At 41.5% G+C, this 15,000-nt stretch overlaps 1 protein-coding gene and 1 long non-coding RNA gene across 18 annotated transcripts in view; one reads left to right on the forward strand and one right to left on the reverse strand.

Annotated features, from left to right (window-relative positions):
• BCAS3 (BCAS3 microtubule associated cell migration factor) overlaps nt 1–15,000 on the forward strand; it is a 357,411-nt gene that overhangs the window by 188,833 nt on the left and 153,578 nt on the right. The gene's annotated exons all lie outside the window — the stretch shown is intronic.
• The window catches only part of LOC308181033, a 33,598-nt gene that overhangs the window by 16,339 nt on the left and 2,259 nt on the right, over nt 1–15,000 (reverse strand). The window contains exon 1 of the long non-coding RNA XR_013941299.1: nt 916–15,000. This exon is cut by the window's right edge and continues 2,259 nt beyond it. This is a non-coding gene — a long non-coding RNA (uncharacterized lncRNA). The remainder of the gene's footprint in view (nt 1–915) is intronic.

Below are 15,000 nucleotides of genomic sequence, written 5' to 3' on the forward strand. Positions count from 1 at the left end.
TAAATCTAGAATCCCTAACGGTGTTAAAACTCTAAATTGAGATAGCTATGGCTGTATGCCCCACCACAGACATACCGAAGAGTGAAACACATGCAGGCCTCAAGAGACCTCAAAATTGTGGCCGTGGAGCATTTGCAGGTGCCCCTCTTTACCTCCCAGCTATAAATGAATGTGTTCTGCAGTCTGTGTAGTCCAAAACATCAAGAAGAGAAATAAACAACAGTAAATCTGTTTTGTTGGTTTAGGACTGTAGAAGGATTTTATACAGTAATGCTCAACTTCAGTGCAGGAGTCTGGTCACTGGATGGATGTGATTTCTGGACGCTGCTGAGCTGTGGAAGTAGGCGTGGTGGAAGATTCTTCTTTTTCTGTGATCTTTCCATGTATGGCCATGATCGTTTATCTACACGGGCCAGGTTTCCAGGTACCATAGAGATGACTCTTAACAGGGAAAAAATTGTGGATGGCTGCAATTGTGGTTTTGGAAAAGCTTGCTCTGGGATTTTTGTTTAACAGCTATTGGATACGAGGATGCTTAGTTCGCTAATTTAGATGCCAATACTTAGTACGGTTTTACAGCTCTCAGTTATTTCGTAGTGGTGCTGGCATCCAGGCTACTTGGGGGAAAAAGCAGAAAGGTTTTGGGTGTGCATTCAGGATTTCTTCTGTGATGTGTTTGGCAAGCACTGCTGCAGACTTGGGAATTTGGACGATTTTAAGGAATAATAATGACTATTGAAATATTAATTGTTTCTGCAGTTGAAACATCACGCAGTAGTTTTGAAGGGATCAGATTCAGGGCGAACACCGTGAGTACAGATAGCCTCTGCAGATATTTTCCTTTTAGATGACAACTGTTCAGGAGTCATTTATAAATAACCTTTTAAAAACAAAAGAAACAGACAAAATACTTACCTCTCCCATTCCAGTAATTAAGAAGGTGTCCTGGGAATGAGTCCTTCTCTAGCAATTTCTCTTCTCTCTTCTTCCAATTTCACAATATACTGATCTTTTTCTCCAAAAATTGTAGGACTGCGGTATGAGGTGTCCATTACCAAGGTTTTTCCTTGGATGCTTTCTTGTAGGAAGTAGAAGTGAAATACACTGAATTAGTTGAACTGAGCTCAAGGGTGATAGCACGTTTCCTCTTTATCAATAAAGTACCCTTAATACAGTGAGAACAATTTGTGTGCAAGAGGCTTTTAAATAATTTCTCCGAATGCAAGTCCTGTTAAGCCTAGAAGGTAGTGATGGTTCACTGACTTATTATTTTTATGTAGGCCATTCTTCCTTGAGGCCACTAAGCCTTCAGGTTTCTCCAAGCCTTTAGTGGTCTGCACTTCGCTGTTATTCTTTCCCTGAGAGTGCTGATTAGTGACTTGCGGTATGGATGCTGATTTATCGCAGCCGAGAGTTGCCCCTTGGGGGCTGAGCAGAAACACTCATGAAGGAGCCCTGATTAAAAAGAGTGGTAATGAAGACAAATGTTTCAGAGGGAGTCAAGAGCAAACCAGGCCTTGGCATTCCCACTGCTCCTCTGAGCTTTTGGAGAGGAGGTAACAGTGGCCAAAGGAAATATTTCCCCCTTGTTGTTTATTTCTCATGGCACTGGAAAAATTTTTCTTTTCCTCCTGGGTGTTCTAACTCTCACTTGTTAACTGCTTTTCATGCAGGGTTGCAATTAACCCTTGGCAGATACTTACCATGTTCCCTTTATATTCACTCTATACATAAAGAAGTTTTTATGTTTTGACCTGTTAACCATTTTAAGATTCTTTAAACCTGACAGTTTCATCTAATTTCTCACGTCATTAAATGGTACTTTATTTTCCAACAGTCCATTCACATGAGGTTTGGTGTTTGTTTGATATCTTTAATCATCTTTTTCCCCACTGCCTTTTTTAATAAGGAAAAAGAATGACAAAAGGTAATGCTTACAAGCAAGTTTTAAATCAGAGAGAGGTCAGAAAGTTGCTATCTAGTGTTGGGTGTATAACTCAAGATAGGTTTCAAAAGTGTGTTGGTACGATCTAGACGGTCCAACACTTGTATTAACTAGGAATTCCAAATAAAAATCAACATAATGGTTTCACCCTATTGTACTTTTGTTGTTGTTTTTAATTCTGTGGGTCTTTTTCATTTTTAAAGATCAGCATGGGCTATAATTAGTGTATGAACAGAAAGGCTGAGAGCCTGGAAAAACGTTCCCTGACTTTATTTGTCCTTGTACTATGCGTGTGGGGATTAGGTAGGTCTATTAAAATCCATCCTAATCTCTGCAGATACCTTTTTGTCAGGTTTGTGCTCACATGAGGATACACATCCGCTGGAGGAGGGCTTACTACAGAAGCAGTGACTAGCACCGGGCTGCGCTGCAGTGCCCGGGGAGCCCTTGCTCTCTGCTTTCTGACCAAACGAGGTGCAGGTGGTGGTTTCTGAGTAGGACCACAGGCAAATTCAGTCTGGAAGGGCTCCTGGAGGTATCTGGCTCAGCACCCTGCTTGGAGCAGGTGTGGGTGTGCGCTCAGACCAGGCTGCTGAGGGTTTGACCCAGGCAGGTGCTGAAGCCTCAAGGCCTGTCCCGCGGCTGCGTTGCCTCCTGGGGAGCACAGTTCTCCTTGTGGTGGTTCAGTCGGGACTGCTCTCATCTCACTGTACCCCCTTTGCCTCTCATCCTCCCGCTAGGCACCACTGCGAAGAGTTTGGCAACCTGTTTTTGGATTTCCTCATAGGTGTGGGGAGGTTCATTCTATTCCAGCAAAGCCTTCTCTTTTCCAGACTAAAGGGACCCATTTTCCTCAGCCTCTGGGAGCACGCGCTCGGCTGCTCTCTAGTTTATCAATGTCCGTCTTGTACTGGGGGGGCCAAAATGGGCTGCAGTGGTCCAGTCAGTGCTGAGGAGAGGGCAGTGATCACTTCCAGCAGACTCCTTGCTCACAAAGCCCTCGGAGGATGCGTTGGCTTTGCTGCCAGGGCCCACGGCTGGCTGGTGCCACGTGGAAGACTGGTCCTTGTCGAGTTCCATCAGGTTTCTGTCAGCCTGGTCCTCATGGTCCCGCAGACTGGCAGCCCTGCCCTCGAGCACTTCAGCACGTCCTCCCAATGTGGTGTCATCTGCAAACATGACACGGGCGCGCTTGGTTGCCTCTTGAAGTCAGTGATGAAGACGTTGAAGGGCGCTGGTCCCAGGACGGAGCCCTGTGGTGCTCCACTTGTTACCAGCCTCTGGACAGAGAGCAGTGTGTTTATCTCTGAGCTTGATTGTCCAGAAGTGATAGGCAAAGCCAAAATGGAAGTGCTGTGGGGAAACTGAGACTGCGATCTTACATCGTAGACAGGGATGTCTGATGGACACCACAGAGAAGGAGGCACGAGTGAAGGCAGAAGCATTTTGGGGCCATCCTTGCAGCTTTGTTAAAACCTATTTTCCCTTCCTTCAGGAAACAAGTGGTGAGCTGAGTGCTTCCTGAGCAGTCAGAAGGGATGAATGGTCCTTTGCATTGAAGAAGAATTTCAGAGTACTTTCCAAATTTTAATTACCCCTCTCATATGAAATTCAATCTTACACTTTGCTTTAGAACAGTATTTGAACATATCCTGCAGAAGATTCTTTTTCCTTCTAAAATAGTCTGCTAGAGAAATAGTTCATACGAGAAAAGAACAGGGAGAAGGGTTTTTTTTTCTGATTGACTAGCCTCATTCATGATGCACCTAAAAGGTCAAAGATTGTTTTGAGAAAGTATTTTAAAGGATGGGTCTGTGTTTTCTCTCTGTCTGAGAATCTACTTACAACTTCCATATTAGTTCTTGCAGTGTTAAATAAACTTAGTGTACTAAGGCATCTATGGCTGCTATTTAATCAGCCTCATAATTCCAAAATATTACAATGTAAAAAAATTCCAGCATGGGATCTGAAAAATAAAACAGAAATGAAAAGTCTTTAATATCATTTTCTTAAATTTCATTATTTTATATGGTACTGACATAGAATGAGCCAGCTTTGGTGACTGTGTACCAGGTAAAAAGATCGTGCGTGATTTGATGCCTTATTTTTAGCGACGGTGCCAGTCTAATTAATTTTGAAGGATCCAAATGACATTGTAAAATTTCAAAAGTGGCTAAGGAATCTCCAAGGCTTTTAAAATTTTAGAAGTAACTTCTGAGAATTAATTCCTGAGCCTTTGAAGATACTGTTTTGTACACCTCAAAAATGTTTGCACTGCCAAAACAATGACTTAACTAAATTTGCACCCCAATTCTATGGAATTCAGGAAACGCAAGTTATATGTCTCTAAGTGAAAAGTCACTTGAGGGTTTTTTGGTATTGACAATTGTTGAATGTGAACAGGAGCTGTACATAGTTACAGTGTCTGGGACACTGAAGGTTCACAGCGACTGGTGTAAGCTTAGTGGCACCAGCCTTTGTCTCTGAGCCATTGCAGTATTCAGAATTTTGGAAATTTTTGTTTTTAAATCTGATTAACTTGTGGGTGTTGGAGAGCTAGTTTGAGGCTGGCATTGCTGCACTAGTCAGATTGCATCACCATCAGCTGCCCACTAATTATCAGGAAATTTATAGCTGCATTAGGTAAATGTCACTTCACTGCAGTGGCCTGGAATAAGAGCGTTTTCTGCTCTGAATTAGCACCATCGGCACGTCTCCGTGAGAGACTATCCAAGCAAGCTAAGGGCTTTATTTATGCACAAGCATATTAGGGTTTTAAGAAAGGGTAGCTGAAAGATGTTGTATTGCTTTTTTTGAACCGTAACATCTCACAATTATAAATGTGTATTTATTTATGTATAATCACATGTAAAGTACTTAAAAATAATTTAGTAATTTTGAGAATGGCTTGATCTGCATTCGGTAATGTAATATTGTGTGTATTACTTATCTGCAGGAACTCTTCAGAAAGATAATCTAGAACAATGATTATTTCCATAATATTATGTCCATATTCTTGTTGCTAAAATTCTGTCTTAGGTGATGTAATACTTCTGGAAATCTAAGCAAGTATTCTCAAAAGTTGTAGAATTGTGTAGTATCTCCTGGGTTCCTATTTCTGAGTTGTGCAGTAGAACGGGGTAGCCTCTACTGAGGTTTTGGACAACTCGTTACCACTATATTTAAGTATGGAAGCAAGGGCGCGCAGTTGTCTATCCTGATGCACAAAGCTCTCTCTTCAAAAAAGTTGAAGGATCTCATGCCCCTAAAGGCTGAAGATAGAAGAAACTTGAAGGTGAAAAAGCTAACAACCTTCGTTCTTAATGCATTGGAAATAAGAGTTAAGTTAAATACTTAACTCTCCCAAAAAGCTATATCTGAAAGACCATTCTGAAACTCATCCTGCTTCAGAATGATGCCAGAATATCTGAAGAAGAATCTGACACTATGAATTCCTTATAAATAAATATTACAGTGAATAAAATGGCTGCTCTTCTATGAATGGCAGCATCTCAACAATTAAAACTCACTGAAAAACTTAGAAGGCTACTTAAGAAATTATGACTGAATTTAAAGAATTAAATAGCTTTAGTGCTCCTTTTATATTTTCCTACAATAAAGTTGACCAAATTTTTTTGAAAATTTGTTATTAAAGAAAAATAGTGCTTGACCTGTGCCTGGAATAAATTTTTCTAAATCCCTGAAATTTAGAAAACTATAAAGAGAGTCTTTGGACTTCTAATTATGGTGTCACCTCTTTACAACATTATAGCAACACGCAAGTTGACGGAACTGGTGTTTTAGTAATTTTCTGATGGGTGATAACCTAGAGTAATGTATATTTCTTATCGGTTTCAGGTATCTTCCCAAAACAGTTCCTTAATTATGTCTCCTTTCACAAATGATCTTATAAAGCCAGAAATGAATATTGCAGGCGAAGCATTACTTTTATTCTCTGAACCACAATGCATTTTCTCAATTTTTGGATGTTATCTATGGAGCAAAGGCACCTACCCCACACTGCTATTACATCGCAGATTCACTATACTTAATTAGAAAGTGGAAGAGATTTAAAGAAAGTCGCTGTCCAGTATTAAGTACTCGGCTTTCCTTCTATTTATATTCTTGCTGCTTTTATGGTTCAAAGTGATACAGATGAGACAAAGCTTGCATACTGTATTCAGTGGGCCTTTCTTCTAGGTTAGTAACACGAGCATTGGCACAGGCCAACTGAACCACTTACTTCAAAAGGATCTTTTTATTAGATAAGAGCAGATACTTACACATCGTACTCAGAGGAATATAATTTTTACAAAAGACAGTTCTGCCTGCAGGTCTATTTCAAGGTTGTATTGAAGTTGCTTCCCTTTGTTCTTCATAAGATACAAAACCCCCCGACCCCCCCCATACCTCCCAGTTCCAGCATGCAAGTGAAGAACTGAAATTCTGGAAGTAAATTCAGGCTTAACCAGGTCTACTGCAGGCATTAAACTGCCTTGTGAGAGACTTCCTCACTTTCCCCTGCATAGTTGCTGTAGAGTTCTTCCCACTATGTTCTGTAGGAAGACAGGGATTGTTTTGGTTTTTATATAGTGTGAGTTTCAGTGTTTAATGACCTTGGCTTATTAGGGGGATGTTTTTACCTGGGAATTTTGAATATGCCTCCAGTGGAGCAAGAGCAAACTGTGAAAGCAGACATCAGGCACCTGTACCTTATATCAATACACTGAGCGCAGCTCTGGTGACCCACTTTGAAAAGTACTGAAAAGTTCGTCATGCTCATCATGGTGGCTTGCAGTGCATACTAGCAGCCGAGTGGAACTGCGTTCTCCTCTGCAAGGCAATATGGAATGGTTTGTGTGCGACAGCTTGGTTACCGTAGTGAACCCTTATTTGACTTACTGTTGGTCCATTTGGATGCTAGCAGTAGGAAGAAACTAGATATGAATCTGCTGTTTCTCTGCATCATTACTGCCAATGTGCTAAGGTTTTGCCAAAGTGTTGTATGCAAAAGTAGTTCCCTTTACTGGCTGGAGAAGGACTTCATTCATGGTATTTGATGTATCTTCAATCCTTTTAGTCCTAAACTGTGTTCTTTTCTTTTTTTTTTCTTCTGAAGAAGTTATTTCTTGATTTAAAGTTAGTATTTGCAAGGGTCAGGAAGCCCTTACATGAAAGAACTAAAGAGCTGAAATAAAGTGAAAGGATATGAGATATGAGTCCTGTATCGGTCTGTCTATTTAAATACGTATTTCTTTCAGGTTTGTATTGCTTCCCTTTGGAAACAGTAACGCACCTCCCTCTTTGGTAAATAGGCACCATTTGGATCATTTGAGCTCAGCAAACTCTAGATTGCTTCTCAGGGTGTTGTTAGAGCTCCACCCAAGCTTGGCAAGACTATTTTTGTAAATCCTACAGCTTTTGCTGTAAGCTGACAAGCCAAGCAGAGTTTTTGAACAAACAGCAGCTGGCTCTATTCCTTCAGCATCAAGTGACTTCTTAGGGCCTTTCTTTAGCTGTTACAACATAGATTGGGAGAAGGTAAGGCCCTGACAAAGCGGATGTGTTAAGATGTGTGTGCATGTGTGCTTGTAGTATATAAAGTTTTTTGAAATTACCTGTAGAAATGAGTTTTAAATCTCTCTCTCACATTGTGTAGTGTACAGGGGCTGTGGTGATGCTTAGCTTGTTCTAAGTCTCTTAGGTTAGTTCATCAGAGTGATTGTGCAATTTATATCTGGAGTGTAACATTGCAGGAGCAGGCTTGGCAGGACACGTGGAATTCCAGGGTTCTCTACAAAGGTCTTGTCGTTCCCTTTCGTTGCACTCCAGCACTGCTCATTTCTCATGAGCTTGGGTGAGCCCCTGTGCTAGGGCAAAGCAGTGGCTGTGCTGTCAGGGCCCTCAAGTCAGATGAAAGATATTTCACAGTTTAAGTCTGCTTTAGAATAAACTTGTTTCTAATCCTGATTTGAGACACTGGGACTTAGGTATCGTTCTGCAATTCTTTCCGCCCCTCTTTGTAGTTTATGTTCAGTGTCTAATGCTTTTCAGATAAGTCCTGTTGTTGGTCTCCAGAAGTCTTGTGGCAATGAGATTCATGGAGTAACTGTAGTTTTCTCCTCATTGAAATAGATGTTACCTCAACTTGATCAACCCTTCCTGTGTTCAAGTGTCTTGTGTTCCTTTACCAAATCCTGCTTTCCTGGTTGTCCAGAATCTCTCTTGGTGCGTAAAGATACCAAATAACGCGGCCTTCCCAGTGGGAGAACAGTCACAACACAAAACACAGTAACAGAGGAGAATTCACCATTCCCTGCCACCAGTGCTGGCCAGTCCAAGGATGCTGTCTTCCTCGAGGTTCTCCCTTGCTGTAGCTCTGTGCTCAGCCCGTCTGAGGGCTGCGGTCCCGTCCTTCGCAGACCACAATCGCTCTGTGTTGCAGAAGTTAAAGCATTCCTGAGATGGCAAACGGCTCAGAGGCAAACGGCTCAGACGGTTTGCTTCCAAACATGCCTAATTACTCCGTGTATTTATAGCATTCGCTGCAGACCGGTCTCCAAGGAAACAGGTAAGCACAAGGCAGGCGCTGGCAGAGGGGCACCGCAGCTCGGGCCCGGGAAGGGGCTGACGCCCAAGGTCGGGCCCGTGTAGGCCTCTGGTGCCTGCCTCAGGCCTGGGCGCCGGGCCGGCTCCTCCGGCCTGCAGGGGTGTTGTGTGGGGCTGTGCGGCACTCAGCGGCGGCCTTCTCATCTGCGATAGTAAATTAATAAACAGCCAGACTGTTCTTGCATGAAAGTTTTATACCCGCGCTTTTCTATAAGAAATGACCTTATATAATTAGGTACATTACTGTACTATGAATTTATAATAAATATAAATGTGGCATTTGGATATTACATGATTTAAAATATCCGTATGCTCTAATTTGGAAGTAGTATGACAAATGCTGACTAGGTAAAAGACACTTTTTCCTCTAAATTTAATCTGATTCATCATTTTGAAAATGTATTATTAGTTTGCAAACAGAACGGACAAAATTACTCCTCATACAAAACAAATGCATTTTTGATGATAGCCATTTATTGGTAGTTTTAACCGTGTTCCAGCAGCGCTGCTGAGTATTGAATGCGGAGCTATCTATACATTGTCCCCGGAACATATATAATGCAACTTCACTGACAGTTGCTTTTTTATGGGCTTTGATGGAAGCGAATGACATTTTTTATGTTCCTTGGAGGCCAGTCTTTGTGCGCAGACACAGCCACTGTTGTGATTGTGGTCGCGATCCAAGCACAGTCTCGAAATTTTGGACCCGTGGAGCAGGTTGAGGTGTGTGCAGGGACCTGGCAGCTGCTCCTGGGGGATGTGCGGCCTCTGACTTCTGTCCCCCACCTGGGGATGCTCCTTGTCCGGCATCCCTTTGGCCCTGTGTCCGTGTTGGGTGTGAGCTGCAGTAGTTGCTTACCCCACCCAGCTCTTAAATCCACAGTAACTGGCTTGACAACATGAAAGACACAGGACACTTGTCCTTGGTTTAAGTTTTGTGCACTGGTGAGCTAGTTAGAAGTGAGAGCGCCACCGTTCCCCCAGCTGTCACAGCTGCTTTTTCCCCCAAAGACTGGTGCTGGAGCGGTTCCGGTTCCACACAGCCCTTGAATGCAAATAATCGATGTTAATCCAACCTCATTGTTCTTGGGTCAAACATAAAAACAAAATCAGTCAGGGTGACAGTGTGGTAAATCAGGTTTGTGTGCTTTGAATATTAGGTTGCTTTTTTGCCTGATTTTTGAGCTATCGTTTTAGCTTGTGCTTTTCATTCCCTCGTAGAGCATAAGAGCAGGCGTTCCAGGCGAGGTCAGCTCTCCTCGCGAGGTGAGGACTTTTGTCCTCTATGTGTGGTTATGCAATATGTGCCGCTTTCAGGGATGAAGTAGAGGGAAAAATTATCTGCCAATATGACTGTGATATTTGGATGATTTATCTCATTCCTCTTCTGAGTAACCTAACTTTGACATTATGCGTGAACTCCAAGCCTTGCTTGCGTTGTTCTTGCTGGTAGAAAACATAGCGAGGATGTAGTGGGTAATTGAACCCAGATGCACCGAAGGCTGCTCAGCCAGACTGTTATTTTAGCCTACACTGGTAGGTTTTTTAATACGAGTTTGACCTTACTTTGAAACATTCTCAAAATACCATTCTTTAATATCAATTTATACACTCCTGCTTTGAGATGGGGTAGTCATTCGAAAAAATAATGAAACACTTTCTACCTGTTAATAAAGGAGATACAGAGAGAGTTTTGGAGTTAATTTATGTATCTAAGGAACGAGTTTTACATACTGCCTTTCTAATTGGAGCGTTATCGTGTGCCTGTAGTTGGGATCATTACCATCAGGGAAAAACTATCTGTCAGCCTTAACCCTACCCGGTACGTGTGTCTGCCTCTGCAGCGAGCAGGCATGTTTGGCAGGAAGGTTTTAGGTACACAGTGATAGGAAGATTTACCAAGAGTCCATTTCAGTAAGTTATTAAACAGTGGTACGTATTCATCTTAATTATTTGTAATGGGAGGTAAATGTTTAGTGTATGTGTTCCGAGAGGTTAAGCTGCCTTAGTTAAACAGCTTAGAAATACATTCCTGATTTAAAAAAAAAAAAAAAAAAAAAAAGTTGCTGCCAGGATGGTAGTTTGATTTTGACATACGTGTAATGCACTTTCCATATCCAAACCATATTTTTCTAAAGGAGGAGCTGGTAGCAGCAGCACAGAGCAAACCTGTGCTTCCCTCCTCAATGCAGGCTTTGTCAGGAACAACTGGGCACAAAGAAAACTTGGGTCTAATTAAATTTCCTGTGAAGACAGCATACTTTTTCTGCTTAAACAGAACTGTTTTTCATTTGTAATTGCTCTGGTCAGGTGGAACCAAGGTTGTTACCTTTATAACGTGACTGCCTAATTATTCGTTGTGAAGTAATGGCAGCGAGGTAAAGTTTTGTGGTTGCGCATCAACAGCTGGGAGGGGAGTAATAAAGAACCAGGGTTTTGTGGTAGATCTTGGAGTTAAATTCTTAAATGGATTAATGTTTTTGATTTTGCTGTAATGTAGGGTTAACTCTTGGAACTGCTCATCGTGAAACAGAATGGATATTTACAGGACATTGAAAGTGAGTGGGCTTGTGGCTATTTTAATTTCTTGTTAATGTATTGCTGTAGCCACTCACCGGCTCAGCTGGGGTGGTGCTGCCATCACTTTCACACCGGAGTCCACTGCTTCATGTAAAAACTGAAGCTTTAATCAGCCTGATGGTGGCAAACTGCTTTAAACCTGTTTGGCTTTGGGCAGTACAGCTTAAAATATAGAAAGTGAGAAATTAAAAATGGTTTAGTGTTTTTCTTTCTGTTCTCTTATCAGAAATGTTCATTCAGACTATAACAACTGTTAGAACAAGATAACAACTTCAGGCCAGCTGTCAAATGTTTACCATTATCAAACCTCTCCCTAGGGTAAGATGCGACTTTGGCTCGCCTCACCGGCAGTAATTTAATTTTTCCTTCGTTCTGACTCGGAAATGGCAGCATTTTTCAAAGCTTCCTCCCACTGATGGCTGAAATTTTCCTTGTGAAATGATTTCCACCAGTCTTGAATCTTTCTTGCTTCTGCCGTCTTCACCTTTACTGATGGTTCTGCAACTCATCACCAGCTATGCAAACTGACAGTTCACATCCTGGGGCAGCAGCCGGGTCTGGCCTGCAGAAAGGAGCAGCCTGACCAAATTTACGCTCACAAGATCTCTTAATTCACAAAAGCATTTGCTCTAGTTCCTGTTCTCTGCTGCAGGGGCTTTTGGGGGGGGGGGCGAGCAGGAGAGCGTTCGGAGGGGAGAGAGGCACTCTTCACACTCTGCTGAGTACACAGGCTTTCGAGATGAAAAACAGACGGAAAGAGACATTTCCAGCCATCTTGCTGATCTATGCAGGGGTTCACTGAACTGTGCAGCATAGCACCAGACCCATGTATCATTTAATGTGCTAATTTCTTTTTTTTTTTTTCTTTTGACTGTGAAGGAGTTTTTCATTTTGTTGACAAGCATGTTAAAATTAAAAGTGGAAGCAGTTAAAAGAACCTAAAATGTAAATTCAGTACCCACCGGTTACTTCTTTCTTTGACATCTAGAGCTACGGAGAGATCTGCTTAGTTTTGAAAAGCCTCTGACAAATGAGAATCGTCAGAATAAGTTTTCTATTTGGTCTGAACTGCACGTAACATCATGATTTTTTTTCTCCCTCACAAACTGAAACATATGCCATATGCTTGCCCAAATGCTTTCCCTTCTTATACTTCAGGACAGATAGGAAACTTTTTTTACATTCTTTTCATAGACAAATATTTTGTTCCTTCTCCCTTACAGCCACTCCTTCCCACCCAAGGCAGTTTGCAGCCAGAGAAAAGTGATGCTTCCCCCGTGGTCCCGCCGCAGCGCAGCCATTAGCACAGCCAGGGTGTGCTTGCTCGGTAGCAAAAGGTCGTTCAAACACTTTTTTGGTGTTCTTTGGCTCTCTGTTGGAAGCTTCTCCTAAGAATAACCCATTTTACATTTTTGTGATTACTTTGGAGAAAAAATGTGCAATAATACCAGAATGGAAATGGAGGGGGGGAACATTCCATGTAATTTGATCACTCTCCTATAGTATTTGCTTCGGTACTTTCCTATCATTAGCTATCCAGTTGCTTAAGGAGCAGCTGTGCAGTCTGGTAAATTAATATATGTTGTATTCAGAAGTTTAGACAGAAGGAAAAGTTAACTTAGCTTGTACTAACACAGGTCCTGATCTCTAACTGCTATTCTAATTGAAGGTGGAGGAATTCTGAGCTCTTTCTGTGTGTAAAGCAGTCCTGATTCTCAGTTATGGTGGAGTTTTACAAAATACGTGTACTTCTGATGGCATCTTCTGTCTTTAGCATTAATTCTGCTTGTATATTCTGTTTCCTGAGCCTTCAGGCATTGTGAGAAATACGAGAAATTTGCAAGGAGGGGTCAGATGTATCAAGTGGGTGGATTCCAGCAAGCAGGATTTCTGAAGGAGCACCCAGCAGTGTGAATTAATGGGAGATTTTCTTTCTGCATAGGATTTGAGGAGCACATAGCCTTGGTTACTGGTCAAGATATTTGTCATCTTAATAAACTGACAAAATAGAAAAATAAACAGGAATCTTATCAGTCTGCATTTTTGTTCCGGATGAAAGTGTTTGAAGAAAAATCATAAAGGAATCCGTGGTAGCTCAGGGAGGTTAAACTCAACAGTTGTTTCCTTTGAAGTGTATGACCACGAGGTTAATTGCCAAAACTGCTTGTGGAAAAGGTGGTAACAATTTAACAAGACTGTACAACTGCAGCAACTCAGATGAATATCAGGTGTTTGCAGATGTTTTTTTGTGTTCTTTCTTGTTGTTGTTGGGGTTTTTGTTGATTTTTTGCCTAACAGGAAAAGGGGAGAAAAAACAGAATGAGAAACAGGGGACGGCGCGGGAGAAGAAAAGCCCAGCTAAACAGCCAATAATTCGTTGTTTGCTTTGCCAATGAGGCTGTAATTGGCCGGGAGGTTAATCGCAGCCTGTGGATTGGCGGCCGGGATTGCTCGCTGCCGCTTTCACTCCATGCTCTGAGACAGGAGACTGCAATTATCAGAGCTTGCACATCTCTTCTTTATGCTCATGACAACTCTGATTTATTAATCCCAGTAAGACTGCTGTGAGAAGTTTACATTTCAAGGCACGGTTTTTGTATTTCTGCTGCTCGCAGTCAAATTTACACCAGAATTTACTTTCCTGGTTTGGATCAGTAGGTTCATTTGTGCCTTTCTGAGACTACTGTATTTTTAAAGACTCTGTTCCAACTAAATTAAGAAAGATTTAAACTTGAAATTCCCCGAATCCCTTCAGAAACCCAGTTAGGTCAATTCAGTATAATTGGGAAGCTGAAATCCGTTATCATTAGTTACACTGGGCAAACAGAGATGCGGAAGTGTGATACACAGGCAACTAGAAGAAATTCTTTTAATCTTGCATTTACTTCCAGAGGGAGACTACTTATATTCATATATTAAAGTACCCCGATAAGAAGGTAATTTTGACATTCTCAGAATTCAGTAATGTTTTTTTTCCTTTTTTCCATTTTGCATCAGGAGCAATTTCTGGAACTTGGAAAATGCGTACAGAGTGCAGCTTTTTCAAGCTTTTTTCCTGTACACAAAGAGTTGGCAGTTCTTGAAAACAATGAAATGAGAGTCTTTAAATCGTTAACTATACTCTTTTGAACCTCAAAGGAAGTTTGCTTGTGACAGACTTTGGTTGTTTTTTTTGTTTGGTTACCACTCGCTAATCCCCATATACATCGGTTTCTCTTTGTCAGATATCCTTAATGAACTGCAAGTTGTTATTAACAGCCATTCAAATAATATTTTTATGGTTTGATATTTAACTGAACAACCAGCAAAACTTTGAAACCTTTCTAGTACAACATACTTTACTTGCTCAACTGTAAAGCCAAAGCAGCAGCCTGAATCCTAAATTTAAAGCATGCTGTATTTTATTTTTTATGTCTAGTATTGCTGTTGTCATATTGTGTATATAAAGCAAAACTTCTACTGGGAAGAATCCTCACTTTGCAGCAAACAAAACTCTGTGCTCCAGCTGGAGACTCATGGTATGTTGCTGGCCACCGTGCACAGCAGTCAGGAAATGTTGTGTGCTAATGTACGTGATGTAATGCAAAAGATCACATCTCTCTGGTCTGTTAGGGAACCATGAATTTGGGTCGAGATGGAATCACCCAAACAATGACACTTGGAAGTACATTATTTAACCTATCATTTATTTTTTATAAGCAGAATTCATTAAATTACCAAGTCATGCCTCTGCAGGTGATTGCAACCAAAGGGCGAGGTGTTCAGCAACGTCTAGTTTCATCCTTTGCTGTGAGAGCTGACTGAGAAAAATAACTTAATTGGGGGCCAGACATCTATAAATCTGCTGTAGAGTTCTGTCAGTCGTA

This window comes from Anser brachyrhynchus (genome assembly GCF_964034855.1).
Source record: "Anser brachyrhynchus genome assembly, chromosome: 20".
Classification (NCBI taxonomy): domain Eukaryota; kingdom Metazoa; phylum Chordata; class Aves; order Anseriformes; family Anatidae; genus Anser; species Anser brachyrhynchus.